Source organism: Pantherophis guttatus, chromosome 5 (assembly GCF_059756535.1).
Source record: "Pantherophis guttatus breed Tessera chromosome 5, ASM5975653v1, whole genome shotgun sequence".
Taxonomy (NCBI): Eukaryota; Metazoa; Chordata; class Lepidosauria; order Squamata; family Colubridae; genus Pantherophis; species Pantherophis guttatus.
Genome location: NC_142067.1, coordinates 49,075,109 through 49,091,879, shown reverse-complemented (window position 1 = coordinate 49,091,879; position 16,771 = coordinate 49,075,109). Strand labels below are relative to the sequence as shown.

Sequence of the window (16,771 nt, the reverse complement as noted above, 5' to 3'; positions counted from 1 at the left end):
GGCAGGAAGAAATAATGAGCTTAGCTGGTTTTAAAGATTACATGGGTTGAACCAATTAGAAAGAATTATTAATATGTCCATTAACTTTGGTTGATGCTATTAAGAACAAAAGAATTGTATATGTTAGAAATATGCTATGTTCATTCTACAGCAGATACCCTAGTTCATTCACTAATATATTAATACTGATTAATTCAGTTCAACCTTGCAGTATTATGGCATGAAGTACCGTGTTTCCCCAAAAATAAGACCCTGTCTTATATTTTTTTGAACCCAGAAATAAGCGCTTGGCCTAATTGCCGTGCGTTCAAAAGCCCAATTGGCCTTATTATCAGGGGATGTCTTATTTTGGGAAAAACAGGGTATAACTCCCATTATCTTAAGGAATTTTCTTCTGGGGACATGGTACAGTAAGAAGAAAAGGAAGGAAATAATTCACTATGTAATATATTTAATTGCTGCCACTACTTTTTCTGTCACAATTTTCAGACAGACCCATTTTTATGCCAAATAAGGGAATGTAGGGGCTCTTAAAGTTAATGGGTGAAGAAGAACTGTGCATGTGCTAATAGATTAAAACATTAAAACAGATTTAAAGTTGTTATATTAATTGATTTTTTCCATATTTTCAAAAATAAAATGAGCAAAATACTTCAAATTTTGAGTTTAGAGGGGGCATAGTTGTTGCTATATACACTTACACTGAAATAGTATTTTTCCAATAAATCATAGTTAGCATTGCACCTTGACTGAAGGGCTGGTTTCCCAAATGTAACAGAATGAGATAATTGGTTTCTTTACAGCTGATTTTCAAAACACTGTTCCATAAGTATCACTTCTCCCTTTCATATCAAACAAATACGTAAATAATACAGTATTTCTTTATTTATTTTATTATTGCGATTTATATGTCGCCTTTCTCCCGAGGGACTCAAGGCGGCTTACAAAATGACAATTTCCGATATAAATCACAATAAAATAAAATTAAAATCAACACCCCAATTAAAACAGTTTAAAATTATAAAAGTGTACATCCAAATGGATCAGTTGAATTGACGGAAGAGCCATGTCTTTAGCTCGCGACAGAAGGAAAGGAGGTCGGGGACTGTCCTGAGCTCGGTGGGCAATCCATTCCAGAGGGTCGGGGCTCCCACAGAGAACGCTCTCCTCCTGGGGGCCGTCAGCCGACGGCACCCTGAGAAGGCCCGCTCTGTGAGAGCGCACACGACGATGGCATAGCAGCAGGAGATAGTCCTGCAAGTATCCCGGGCCTAAGCCAGTGATTTTCACTTACTCCATTCCCCCCTAATAAGTAGGATATTTCATCTTGCAAAATATATATATTAAGGGATTAGACAAAATATTTTTGTTTTCAGAAAAATGGGAATCAAAAGGAAGATACTATATAATTTGATTTTAACATTTAAGTATAGGGTATATAAACATTTAAAGAATAAACAAGAACCATAAAGGCTCTCACATTGCTAAGAGAAATTATTATCAGTGACAGCTGATTTTAGAGAATAAGCATCCTCATATGACAAAAATTGTGATTTACAGGTTTCCAGTAAAATATACGATTAACATTCATAATTTTATATACAATTAACTATGTATTAATATGTATTCATGAATCTTACATGAAGACTCTAAAATTTAAACATCAATCATGTATAGCTTATATATGAAATCAAAAAATATTTGTTTTTGTGGGACAGAAGAAAAAAGCATTTATATTTTAGGTATTTATCAGTTATGATGATAGCTAATATATATTACTATAGAAAATTTAGGTAAAATATTTGTATCTTCCTTTTTATCTATTGGAAATATTGCTGTTTTTATATAGTGTTATTCTATCCTTTATCCATTGCTACTATGCTTCAACTAATTATAGTATACTTTGTACTAACAAGTAGGATCATACTCATTTTCACACTTTTATGGGGATCTAGCTTTCAGGTATATTGACTAGCTAGGATTCATAAAAGTCGAATCCTTCATATCTTCAATATGTCAATATATTAATCTCAAAATATAGCTGCCCATGTCTTTCTCTTCTTTAATGATTCACTGAACATATTAAAGATATATACAGACTTTTCATCTTAACCAATTATCATATAAATTAAGCAGCAATTGCTTATTCAAATAGTTGAACATTGTATTCTTAACATGAACCTTGAAAAGGGAAGGCTGATAATGACAGGTCAGATAATATTATAATACCATATAATACATATACTTATACATAGGCATATATATACACATAAACATATACATGTGGGTGGGTGTGGGTGTATTCATGGGTAGTAATAAAATGATATTTCAGATTGAATCATCTTTAAACACTTGGAAGAACTTCACTTCTGTTAACAGTATCAGTCAATTCCTTATTCCAAGGATGAGACAGTGAGACATATTTAAAATCTGCTGATGCCTTGAATCTTTCATTCGTACTTTTTTTTATAATCAAACTTCTACCTATTCAGATAAAATAGCGAAGTATTCATAATGCTCTGAGTACAATATGAAAGGGATAACAAGATAGACAATGAAAGATAACTGTTCATGAGTTTTTCACTCCTTAATATTGCAGTATTATAAATAAAGACTGAAAATGCTAGATGTGTTCAAACACTTCTTAAGTTGCTGATAAGTTGGAAACCTTCAGTATTCATTTTGGCACTCATAAATTAAGAGATAAAATGTGGTGAAAAGACACAAGGGATATATTTTGAGGTACTTTTAAAGGTTTTGTTGCTATAAATAAAGTGGAGTTGGAGAGTGTGAAAGCAGACAGTTTATAATTTAAGCCCTGTTTCTTAAATGTTTGCTCATTTATTACTAACAATAATAAATTACAATGGCGGATATGGGTTTTGACAGAAAGGCACAACCCATTTACCATTAAGTGTTGCTCTAGTTTAATTAATAAGTTTCCCCTCAATCAATGCCAGATAATTAAAACATAATAGTTCTTAACTCTGTTTCTAGGAAGACAAAAGACCTGATACTACTTAGGGTTTTACTTGTTCCAGGAAGATACTGTAATAACTTATTCCCTAAATGATCTAAAGATTTTAAAGGACTAATTACAGTAATGTATCATTTTGAATATATTTGTATTACCTGGGAAACAAAATGTATCAGACCACTTCCTCAAAACAGGTAGTCCTTAGTTAACAGCAGTCATTTAGCAATTGTGCATACTGAACAAGTGGTACTTACGACTGGTCCTCAAATATCCAGGATGTGCAAAAGCCTCTTCTTTATTATATTTGGGAAACATTAAGTTTTGGTTCTCTCACGTAATGGGTTAATTTTACAGAAATGATATATGGATTACCAAACAAGGTTCATTGAAAATGTTGACTTTTCTGCATCTGACCAGCTATAATTTTTACTTCTGGACATATTCTACAATAAATACTTTATATGAAGTAGAAAAATCATTAATTTTATCCTTTGTATCTATTTGTGTTTTTTCTTCCTTCTACATCCTCTTTCCATTTTTTGATTAAATGTTCTGTACTTCTTTTTTTTTTTGTACATCTAATAAAGCAAGGGCTAACAATTTATATTTTATTATTTATATTCTAAATGATATATTTGTAATTGTTGGAAAACTGAACCTCACAGTTTATTTACTTGAATTATCCAATTGATCACTAAAGAATATATTCCTGAACAAGCTATTCGGAAGAGGCTAACTGGTTTCTCTATGTCCAGGAATAGGTAATTAAAGCTGCATTCCTAACTATACTTAAGTCCCAATGGACAGACTCTATCTTTTCCTGAACAAATACAGTACAGCGTCAACAGAAACTATATACTCAAAACTAGAAGTTTGTCCTCATATCTTTAATTCAACATATTTTGCTCCATCTGTATTTGTCTCTTCCCTGGATCTTGCAAATGTTGAAAGAAGTAATGTTGACATTGGAAGCAATATCATTTTAACTTACAATGCATATAATGTGCCTAGGATCGCAATATATTCAGACAACTACAAGGAGAAAGGCATTAATTTTAAGTGCACATTTCTAAATATTTTTTTAGATTTGAAAAATTTATTTCTTGCTTACTTTGTCATTAATTAAAAACTATTTAATGATGCTTCTTCCTCAGATAATAAAGCCACTCACTGAAAGTCTAATGAACTGCTTTTGAATGGAGTCGGTCTTTGTAAAACCTGGATTTCCAGAGTAATGTAGACAAGTTACAAAGAAGGAAAACTTATATTCTGCAGCATGGTAAGGCACTGAAGCAAATGCTGAGTTTTCTCTCAACGCTTCTGAACTAGAGAAATTCCCAGACTGCATTCATGTAAATATTATTTGTTTAAATAACAAACATTATTTAAATATTTATAGAAGCTTATCTAGAGGAGAAATCACATTGCTATAAACTTGTAAAGATAGCTGTCTCTTTTTTGTTGTTTGATTTATCTTTATTTCACCTAGCTAGATAATTAATTTATTAATTTAATATACATCATATTACCATCCAAAATAACAGCATGGTAAATAGCTTTGGGAGGAGGGAAAAGGGGAAAAAATTTTTTTAATGTGTTATAGTGCTTTAGAACCATATACTAAGTCCTAAATCCGAGACTCATCATGAGAGAATGCTGTATTATTTATGTGGGGTAAGTGCTTAAATGGCACTTTGATGGAAGTATTATCTTTTGTTTTATAGATTTCTATAACACATTTCCATAGAAAGAAGGTGCCAAATTAAAGTTTGTCTTACAGAAATCTTAAAAGATAATATAATATGCAGTAACACATTGCAATTAATTACCCTTATAATATAAAATTCCCAACAAAATAGTAGATAATGTCATCTATGCAATGGGCATGAGTTTGGGCAGAGTCCAAGAGATGGTGGAGGACAGGGGGGGCCTGGCATGCTGTGGTCCATGGAATTGTGAAGAGTTGGACATGACTTAGCGACTGAAAATCTGCAACAACTAGTGAAGCAAATACATTTGTATGCCACCTCTACTGAACATTGCCACAGTCATCAAAAGGGATGCACATTATTGCTCATTTCACACTACAGAATTGTAGGAAACTCTTACTTGCTCCTGAAACATAATTAAAGCTAGTCTTTGATTGATGACTAAATTTTCCATGACCATTTAAAAGAACTGAACAAAGGGACATGACCCCTACCAGATGTTACAGGTACTACAGGGCAGTGGTGAGTTTCAAAGTTTTTTTCCACCGGTTCTGTGGGCATGGCATGGCATGGCATGGCTTGGTGGGCGTGGCTTGGTGGGCGTGGCAGGGAAAGGATATTATAAATCCCCATTCTCTCCCTACTCCAGGGGAAGGTTACTACAAAATTCCCATTCCCTCCCGATCAGCTGGGATTTGGGAGACAGAGAATAGATGGGGGCGGGGCCAATCAGAAGTGGAATTTACCAGTTCTCCAAACTACTCAAAATTTCAGCTACTGGTTCTCCAGAACTGGTCAGAACCTGCTGAATACCACCTCTGCTACATTGCCTTGTGGTCACATGAAAAAAATTTAGGCATCTAGCAATCTATTCAGAAGAAAGATTATGCTTTTGTTTTGTTGTTTGAAAACAAACAATACTCCAAGGAAGTCTAATAGCTATCAATGCTTCAGCAAAGCAGAGTCTCAACTGAATAATCAGTTTGTCTCCCGCTTCCTCTTTATCCAAAATTAACCAAACTATGGTCTCTCATACAACTGCCAATGAAGAAGGACAATATATTTTTTCTTTTCAAGTTGATCTATTAACTAAGAAACATCTGTTTTTCTTACAATCTCTGCAATATCTTCCATAAAGGGGGCTTAATTGCTTGTTCTACATTATCTTTTCTTAAGCTAGTCCAGGATGATATTTCTGGATCAGCATTTAGAGCATTAATTGATTAAGATCTCTGTTAGCCTGAAAACTGTTAATTGCTACTATTAAATATAATCTATGACTGAGGGTTCTTTTATAGGTGAGATATACAGTATGTGTGTCTACTTCTCTTACCCTAACACTACTTATCTCCCTTCCTCCCTCCCTTCCTCCCTCCCAGAGCTATTTACTAGTGACCTCCCAATCCATTTTGTAGCTACCAACTCTCCTCCTTATTTCTCCTCCTTCCTCCCTCAGTTTTTCAGTATAAAAGAGAGATAAGAAGAGGTTATCTTGGTGTGTATTTAAAGCGTTTATTTATATTTTTTCAAACTTTGTCAGCCATCACTTTGTATGCATGTTGTGTGACACCTCCCACTGCCCAGTACTTCCCAAATGAACCCTCCCTGAGGTCTCCAGGCATCCCTCTGCAAGCAGCTGCCTTCCTTTGTCCTCATCTGTCTTGGGTTGAACCATGTCCTTCTGTTTGGTCTTCAGTTCACTACTTCCAGGGGAGGTCCCAGGTGATGGGGTTTTTTTTCCATCTGGGGCCAGGGACTGGAACACTTCAACACTCTTTCCTCAGCCATCAACTTCCCACATAGTCTCTCCAAAAGCTATTTCTGCCTCAATGCCTCAAAAACTCAAATCTGACAATACATCTTTTTTCCTAAAGGCCTTGAAACATGGTTTTGTCAGTTGTTCTGGGAACCCTAAGTTGACACTGGTTAAATGGCTTGTGTGATTGTATTTTGTATTTATTGCCATTGTAGGAGGTGGAGTGTCTATGAGTTATTGCAATGTGAATTTTTAATTTTATAATGATGTTTGGAATCACTGTGTGAGAGTTGGATGGCCATATAAATTTGTTTATTAAATAAATGGATAATAAAAGCACCTCTGTTGCATGAACTACACTGTCTCCCACTTTCCTTCTAAATGTAATTCAAGGTGCTGGTTATTGCCTTTAAATGGCACAGAGTCAGGTTATCTGTGGGACTGCCTTTCCCTGCAGAAATCTTCTCTTTCTACCAGATTAGATAGTGTGGACAGGATTCTAGTCCCTTCCTTTAAACATTGCCACCTTGTGGTAGCTAGGAAGCATGTGTTTTCTGTGGCAGTCCCTGCCCTATTAAACATTCTTCCTCCTGGATTTTTACAGGTCTATACCCCACTAGCATTCCAAAAAGCATTAAAGACAGTGGTGGGCTGCTGCCGGTTCGGACTAGTTCAGGCGAACCAGTAGTTATGACTTGTGGATGGCCCTGGCGCAGCGCTATGCCATCCTATTTAGCTGCATTTTTTAAGCTGTGTGCATGCGTGCAAGCACGCACTTGAGCAAAGCGCATGCACAGAAGGCTGCACACATGTGCGGAAGGCGCGTGAGCACTCACATTTCCGGTGCTGGGGCGAACTGGTTGTTAATTCATGTGCCGCCCACCTCTGATTAAAGACCTGGTTTTTCCCCCAATTGCCAGAATAGGGTGAGCTGAGCGAGACAGTTTAAATGAACAACCGAATCTTGAAAGTATAACTTTGGTGCGGGGATTTTATTGTTTATGGTTTTAACAGATTTAATGTGGTATTATGCTGTTTTATAATTGACATTGCTTTAATTGTTGATTAGGAGCTTCCCAGATTTTGATATAACATGGGCAACTATATAAATGTTTCAAATAAATAAATACAAATGTAAAGAAAATATTGTAGCTAAGATAAAGTTACATTATTTTTGATGCTTTTCACACAAGTTAAATTTGACTTTTAAAACATTTTTTTAAAAAAAATCTGTTTATCTCCTGTGATAGTTATATAGAAAGGGATACTTCGTTCAGCATTGACTTTCATGTTCATGTTTGCACCTCTCTCACAGAGACAAGAAATTATAGATATAAGACCATGAGAAAGATAAGATTTTATCTATAGTAGTGGAAGCATAAATGTGCTGAGAGTTGACAATGAAATATCATTTGGTGCTTTTATTGGTGAAGGAGCCTATGAGCAAATTCTAGTAGACATACTTGGCTACAGAGCAGTACTGCAAGGCATGCCGATTACCTGAATCTAGAATCTAGATTTTTAATATTCTACAAAATCCAAGGGCAAGTAGGTTGAGAAAAATTTTCTGTTTTCAGCTGATTTGAAAGAACATAACTATTAAAATGTTTTAGTTCCAATGGAATTGCCTGTTTACACGTTATTGATGAAGTACACAAATGTGTGCAAACAAATGCAAAGCATATATTTACTTTAAAAAGTAGGTATTTTAAAACTCCGTCTTTTGTAATTGAAAATATTTAGCCATGATTATATATATACATTTTGCATAACCAGAAAATCCTTCTTGCTTATTGAACCATCAACATATCCCTTTTACATTTTGCTAACCAGGAGAAGGACATCTCACTCATTTGGGGATTTACTGAAAGCAGATGGTAGCAGGTGGAGACATTGTAGCAGTGAGAGCAAAACCATTTCTTCTCCTATATCATATACATTAACTGAAGCTCATACCTAATCCATCATTATAACTTGTAGACAGGGATGAAGGTAGTGATATTACTTCTTTGTAAAATAGCCCAGTGAACATTCTAGTTGCCTAAGATGGTCTATAGTATATTCAGTGAAACTCCATATTATTGGTTGGATAGATCTTCTGTCAAAAGTATTTCATCAAACCTGTTACGATGTGTTCATTTATAGTCCAGTTGGAATTCTTATATCATTCATAAAACTGGTTTTGCTGCCCTGAAAAAAAAACATTAACAGTTTTTAACAAATCCCTTCTGCACCTGTATCAAAACACTGAAGACAACAACAGTGATGATGCTAATAATGAAAGTGATTATGTTATGTTTTGGAATTGTTCTTATTTCCTTTCCCTTCCTCCTTTTCCTGACACTTTATTACTAAGACTTGAGGGGGAAGATAACTTAGTTAATATCTCTTCGTTCATCTAATTCTTCCTATTTTTTTTTAAAGGAGCCAAATTTGATATGGAAAAAATGAAAGATCCCCTATTACCTCAGAAAAATCCCAAATCTCCTTGAAGCAAATGCATAGATGGATTTCCTATCCAAATTCATTACATTCTGGCCTCTGGGGTACATTTGCTGAACACCAGAAATGATATTTTATAATAGTTTTCGGCACCCTGGATAAATCTTGAAATTATCTTTTTTTTCTTTTTCTTGATTAAGTTATGCTGCTACTCAAACTTTTATTACTCATTTCATACTACAACATTATTGTATATCATTTATTTACCTTTGTATTTCAATCATGCTTAACTATCTTTGTTTTAAATTGCTACATTTTTAGTAAGGTAAATGCCTGCTACGGGTACCTGTTGTTGCAGATAGACAATCAACGAGCAGTACATTATCTCATACATAGCATATTCCAAGATAATTTTGACCTTGGGGAGGGTTTTTAAATATATTGGATATACAGAATGGAAAATCAATTCCATTTTTTTTTAAATTTGATTTATATGCCGCCCTTCTCTGGAGACTCAGGGCGGCTTACAATGCGTTAAGCAATAGCCTTCATACTTTTGTATATTTATACAAAGTCAGCTTATTGCCCCCACAAACTGGGTCCTCATTTAACCTACCTTAGAAAGGATGGAAGGCTGAGTCAACCTTGAGCCTGGTAAGATTTGAACCTGTTTCAATTCCATTACTGAAATAATAACATATCTTCCTGGGATGTATTTTTGTTCTGAAACTTAAAGGAAGAAGAAGGTAGAGATGATTATTATAACTATTAGGCATGATCCATTTAAACTATGCATTTATATCAAAGGCATAAATCAGAACAATAAGAACATTTTCTGTTTTATTATTGTTTTGGTAGTTACACTGGTAGTCTGAACAATGTACATAGCTGTAATATTATATATCTATTCCAGCATTATCATTTAAAATGGTTTGTTATGGTCTTTCCTTATAGAAAAAAATGAAATAACTGTCTCTTAGTAGTAATGTACAAGAAATTTAAGCTTTTATAGTTATCTGGGTGGCTAAAGTGTCTGAGGGAATGGGTAAAACATGTCCAGTTCTCATCACCTTTACCCATGTACAGTAGTTTTTTTTTTACATACTCAGCCTTACTAGAATTCTAAACTAATTTCTTTGTTTTGTTGGAAAGTTTCAACTACTTCATACATTATGAGAATAATGTGAAAATGGAAAATGCAAAGAAATAAATATCTGATATTACTTTGCACAAAGCGGTAATGGTTACTGGTATTTTTGTCAATGTTATTGCAATGTGTAGAGAGTTTCTTGCTCTCAGTGTCACTACCCAGGATGTAGTGACTGGTGGAATATTATGTATTATGTCACCTTTTCTACTCTGTCATATTGGCTAAGACATATCAATAATTTCTCTCCAGCATCCTATATGCTGGATATACAGGATACAGCTTATGCAAAGAATTGTTGCAGCAGTTCTCTAGGGTTTCAAAATATATCTCATTTTAGCTGAGAAATCCCGTGGATTGAATCATGATCTTTTTAAATATATATTTTAAAAATGTATTTCTATATCCAGAGCCTTCTCTGTGTACCTTCATATGCACTCCATTTTTACCCATAAAACCTAAAATATTTTTGTTGTCTTATGAGTGTCTTCACTATTGAGGCCTCAAAAACAGACAAATTTCCAGCAGGCCAAATGAAAGTTAATTAAGAGCAAAAAGTCTGTAGAGATTCTCAGTCACCCAGGTCAGGGTTGTCCCAAAGGTGCTTTTTCAGGAGGCAACTGGACTTTCTCATTTTTTCTTTGTAGACGTTTCGCTTCTCATCCAAGAAGCTTCTTCAGCTCTGACAGGATAGTGGCGAATGGAAGGATTTATATTCCTTGCAGACAGCTGGTAATTTGCATATTTTTATGGTGTAGGAATAGGAATGGATTTCCAGAGGAAAAATTGCAGACTACAGTAACCAGGAGCACTACTCAGGTGACCCTAAGGACACAGATAAACCTCCAAGTGTTTCAACGACCCTCTAAAGGATGCAAATGTCTAGCTGTCTGCAAGTAATATAAATCCTTCCATTCCCCACTATCCTGTCAGGGCTGAAAAAGCTTCTTGGATGAGAAGCAAAAAGTCTTCAAAGAAAAAACAAGAAAGTCCAGTTGCCTCCTGAAAAAGCACCTTTGGGTTAATTAAGAACAGTTTTGCCCTGTTCCATCCTCAACATTGTCTCAATATATGAGATGCCATGTAAAGAAAAAAATAAAGTCAAAAGTGTTTTTCAAATCAATCCAGAATGGGAGGTGGTGCCTTAATTCAAGTAAGAAAGGTGGAATCCAAGGAAATATATAAGACAAGCATTTGTAAAGCAGTTTGTGCTTTACAAAATATCTTTCAGCAACGTAGAAAGAACTTAATAGGTTCAGTTATAGAAATGACATGAAATCCATGGTATTGTGCAAGTAAAAGGGCATGCTGCCAATCCCAGATTGGCACAGCATTAACATATGAAACTGCCAATCTGTAAAATCAGCCATATTACATAACACAATGTATTATATTCAATTTATTTTTATTATTTATTTATTAAACAAACCTATATACATATAAGTTTAAATATATACAGTACTTATACTCAGATGGATAACTCTGGGGGCTTACAATTCAGTTTCATCATGTTCTGTTTTCTTTGCAATTCTAGTGCATGAAATTACAGTCTAAACAATAGGAGGCTTGCTTATCTATCTATCTATCTATCTATCTATCTATCTATCTATCTATCTATCTATCTATCTATCTATCTATCTATCTATTTATCATTTGCCCATCTTCTAACCAATCTTTTCCCCCTTATTTTTATTTTGGAAGTTATTTCTTTCTCAAGTGTTGATGCCAATATTTGAATCTATATGTAAAGAAGATATTCATAACATAAAACAAGAACATTTATGAAGGCCACACAAATCTTCAAGAGGGATTATTCACTTTGATAAAAGGTATGTGTAAGGCCTGCATTGAACAGCTTTGTATCCCGTTTCGCAAGAGCAGAACAATGCTGAAGAGATTATACTTCAGTAAAATAACTTGTCAATTTAATTTTATATCTTTATAATATTAAAACAATCACTTTCTTCAGAGGTAGACCATTATTGTGTCTAGAGATAGAAATAATTGGAAGAATTTGACTATGTTTTCAAATTAGTATAAAAGACAGATATTTTTCAGGTGTTAAAATACAATGCAAACATTGTTAAAGAAGATTTATATTTTTGATGGCTTTAATATTGCCTGATAAAATTCCCTTTAGTATTTTGCTCTGCGTTAGAGATTGAAAATCAGAGGAACTTAATGACTCGCTGCCTATAAAGTTATTTTCATTCTATTACAAAAGCACACAGTCCTTAGTATTAATGTATTAGTGAATATAATGTTATCATGTTTTTTTTTGCTAAAAACTTTCAGATTAAAGTCCTCAGTTCAATCAAATTTGTACACTAATCAGTGCATAGATTCATTTGCTCAATATAATATACTATTAATTGTTTTGACATGGTTGAACAACCATAGCTGTTATATATTTAAAATATAATATAGATGGATTTTTTATTACCATGTTTATCTAAAAGGAAGACCACTCCATGTTTAAAATTATCCTCTCAAAACCAAAAGTATATGGAATGGAATGGAATGGAATGGAATGGAATAGAATAGAATAGAATAGAATAGAATAGAATAGAATAGAATAGAATAGAATAGAATAGAATAGAATAGAATAGGCAAAGTTCATGTATAGTAATTATGATTGCCATCGCCACTTAAAAGTAATCTTGGAGATTTCTTCCCTGTCCCTAGCAAGTTTGTGCTGGTGACTTATATATGAATATAATAGGGCCATGAGACACTTTAGATGCCATCTCCAAATGGTGCTTCAGAATATGGTGAATGAAAATGTAACATGAGTCTTTGCTACCATAAAACAGCCCTTTATAATTCAAACTGACACTTACGAGTTTGCAATGCTTTTACAGTCTGTTCCAAAGTTGGGTGATCATTAGCTTCCCTGTGCATTTTTTTTCTTGACAGCTACTTTTACCCAAACACAATTATTCTGTTTTTAACATGGAGATACCTTTCAATATTGGCAGTATCACAATGGTATGAAAATCCTGCTGAATTTTCAATTGTCCATAGAAATTTTGAACACATACAGACTTCTCACAATTTTCTAAGTGCAGGGTTAGGTGAGCACAATTCTTTTCCAATTTTCTCATTTGTATTTTACCCTTGGAGAAGAAACAAGCTGATGCTTTATCATGTAAGCCAGAATATTTCTTGCCCTTATGCTATTCACCCAGAAAATTTTCCCTCCTCCAATCAGGGCCTTCCTTTCGAACTTCCCAAATTGGTTGAATCTAGCCTTGGTGATAGCAAAACTTGTATGTGATGACAACTTCAGAGGAACTTTTTGTCCTTTATCTCCCTTTCTTGGGAATAGGGACAATTGAGCCACAATAACAGGGTATGCATTCCTTCTTTGAGAAAAGAAATCTTACAGCTCTGCCATGCTAGCTGGCCAGCTGGACATTTTGAAATAACTAAAATGATCCATCTCCTTCTCATTTTTGCTATCCTTGAATCTAAGACTATCCTCTTCAATGTAGAAGTAATTGTGTGTTCTCTTGGGAATATATAATTAGTGGAAATTAACCAAAGTTGGAGGACCATTGATACATCATTTTTCAGGCCCATTTATTGCCTTGCATAATGTATAACATGATATGTCCATTGATATGTTCAATTTTATTCTATGGTGACTTTCCATATTTCAGATCTAGTTTCTGAGTAAGATCTTTAATCATTGTATTTCCATTACTTTAAATTTTTCAATTCTGATTTTTTTTTAGGTTCCACACTTCATAGCCATAGGTCATAATTGGCATGACTATAGACTTAAGAATATTCATTTTGCTATGGTGATTTTCATATGATTTAAACTGAGTCATGCCATGTTCTTCAGGTATCTTTTGATCGTTTGTGTTTCACTGGTCTCCTGTCTAAAGTAGGTGTTATTACAACTTTGGATCATGTCAGCCATCTATGAGACATAGATACAAAATATGGAAAAACCTTGGACCTACATATAATGCTAATGTTCATTAGACTGTAACACAACCTTTTGGCAGAATCTCTTTGGTCACTGAAACTCCAAATAAATATGTACAATCAAATTACTGAAATAAGGAAAATAATTGTACAAAAGACTCATTGGGGAGAGTTTATTTGGTTTATGATTAGGTTTAAATGTGATAGAAGACAGACAGATCTGGGTAAGACTGGCAAAATATTTGTCATCACCTCGTAATAAGAACTTCTCATCTATACCCTGTTTCCCCCAAAATAAGACATTCTCTGATAATAAGCCCAATCGGGCTTTTGAGCACATGGCAATAAGGCAAAGTGCTTATTTCAGGGTTCAAAAAAATATAAGACAGAGTCTTATTTTTGGGGAAACATGGGTAGTTATAATGTTAGTAGTCAGTGGTTTGGATGGGAAGAAGAGAAAGCTTTCAGATCTTTATTTTGATGAGTTTGGTCATCTTCCCCATGCAAGCTTCCATGCTTTGAGAGATTGATCCAAAAACTGCTCATTGTATGATTTCTATATTAAGAAATACCTATATACAAAAATTCTTAAAAACTTTCTAGTCTCTTCTATTTTTACATTATTATTATTGCAACAGAAACAGATACAGCAGGATAACCCTTCCCCCAAATTTGCACCTTTTGGGGGATTTATTTTATTTATTTTAAACATTTATTTCTCACCCATCTTATAATCAACTCTGGGTGGTTTGATTTTCCATATAACAAAGAGATTTCTGATTTGATACACCTAATTTCTAAGTTGATATTGCATTTAGTTTATATTCTTTTTCTTTTGAAAATATTAATGGGTCAGCGTATTCAAAGTACATTACATTTGGTTTATAAAGCTGAGATCTCTGCATAAATTTTTAAGTAGAATGGACGTTGGTCTTACCTGATACGTCCTTTCTCAATCAGGAAGAAACGGCTGTCAGATTGGAGAAAGACTCTCTCTATGCAGCATGGACTGAGTCTGACAAATTTGCATAACTCCACCCTCCTGTCCCAGTGTTTCGTTGGCATTGGCGCAGACTGGCATGTCTTCCTGGAACAAAAAAGAATTAATAACCACCCTCCCCCGTCCAACCCGGAGGGCTGGCAACCAGGGTGGGGCTGACAGCCATTTCTTCCTGATCGAGAAAGGACGTATCAGGTAAGACCAAAGTCCATTCTCTGAAGGAAAGAAATAGCAGTCAGATTGGGGACATACCAAAGCTACATATCCACCAGGGAGGGAACACTGGCCGGAAGGACCTCAGGACCGTATCACAACTTGCAGGATCCTACGGCCGAAGGCTGTGTCTGCTGAGGCGAAGGAATCCACCCGGTAGTGGCGAATGAACGGAGAAATAGAAGTCCACATAGCCGCTCTGCAAACCTCCTCCAATGGAGCTTCAGTCGGCCAAGCGGCCAACGTGGCTGCACTTCTGGTCGAATGGGCTGTGATGTGGTGGGGCACTGGCAGCCATAACTGCTGATAGGCAGTCACAATGGTAGCTCTGATCCAGCGGCCCAGAGTCGGACTCTTGACGTGGGAGCCAATAGACTCTGGTTGAAATGAAATCAGCAGGGACTCCGTTTTGCGGATGGGTGCCATCCTAGCGATATAAATCTTCAGGGCTCTGCAGATTTCGAGTATGTGCCAGGAGCGTTCCAGTCCATGCACAGGCTGAGGACAAAAGTCCAGGAGAACAAGCTCCTGCGCTCTGTGAAAGACCAAATTGATTTTGGGAAGGAAGGCTGGGTCTAGACGAAAGATGCAAAGGTCTTTGCGGATCGATAGAGCCGCCAGCTCGGAGATCTGGCGGGCAGAGATGATGGCAAGGAGGAAAGAGACTTTGAAGGACAGAAAACGTAGAGAAACTTGGCGAAGTGGTTCAAAAGGAGATGAAGTGAGGACCATTAGCACCTTATTGAGGTTCCAGGTAGGGTAATGATGAATGGTCGGGGGGCGTAGATTGACTGCCCCATGGAGAAAGTTACGTATGAAGGGGTGACAAGATAACGAGTCCGGAGACCTGCAGGAAAGAATCGAAGCGATGGCAGCTACCTGTTGGCGGAGCGTGTTTGGAGCCAATCCCAACTCGAAACCATCCTGGAGGAAGGAAAGCACATGAATGACAGATGCAGTCAACGGATCGACCAAAGAATGGCTACACCAGGAGACGAAGGAGCGCCAGGTGGCTTCATAAATTCGGTTAGTAGAAGCGCGGCGATCGGCCTGAATGGTGGTCACAACCTGGGGAGGGATGCAGGCCGCGGTCAGGAGGTGCCACTCAGCCTCCAGATGGTGAGTTGGAGCCACGCAGGATCCGGGTGCTGGAGTAACCCCTGCGTGAGATGTATCATGGCAGCCGGGTTGCACCAATGTGCGCCCACCGACAGCGAGATCAAATCCGCGTACCATAACCGACGAGGCCAGTGTGGGGCCACAAGAAGAAGCTCCGCTTTCTCATCTAGCATCTTCCGGAGGACTCAAGGAATAAGTAGCAGGGGAGGAAACGCGTACAGCAGGCCGTGTGGCCAGGGGCTGTGTAAGGCATTGATGGCTTCGGCCCGAGGATCCGGAAAGCGAGAGAAATACCTGGGCAGTTGATGGTTCAGAGCCGAAGCAAATAGGTCGACTACAGGCCTCCCGAACCGGCACACAATGTCCTAAAAGAGAGTCAGGGAGATGCTCCATTCCCCGTGGTCCAGAAGGGAGTGGCTGAGCACGTCTGCCCGAACGTTCGTCGTTCCTGAAATGTGATCCGCCCTGATGG

General features: G+C 36.3%; 1 long non-coding RNA gene across 1 annotated transcript; it reads right to left on the bottom strand.

The window, feature by feature from the left end:
- Positions 1 to 4,053: 4,053 nt before the first annotated feature.
- On the bottom strand, positions 4,054 to 9,613 carry LOC148113354 (uncharacterized). The gene is made up of 2 exons (XR_015734463.1): positions 9,501 to 9,613; positions 4,054 to 8,632 (listed from the first exon to the last, which is right to left on the bottom strand). It is a non-coding gene; the product is annotated as an uncharacterized LOC148113354 (long non-coding RNA).
- Positions 9,614 to 16,771: the final 7,158 nt, after the last annotated feature.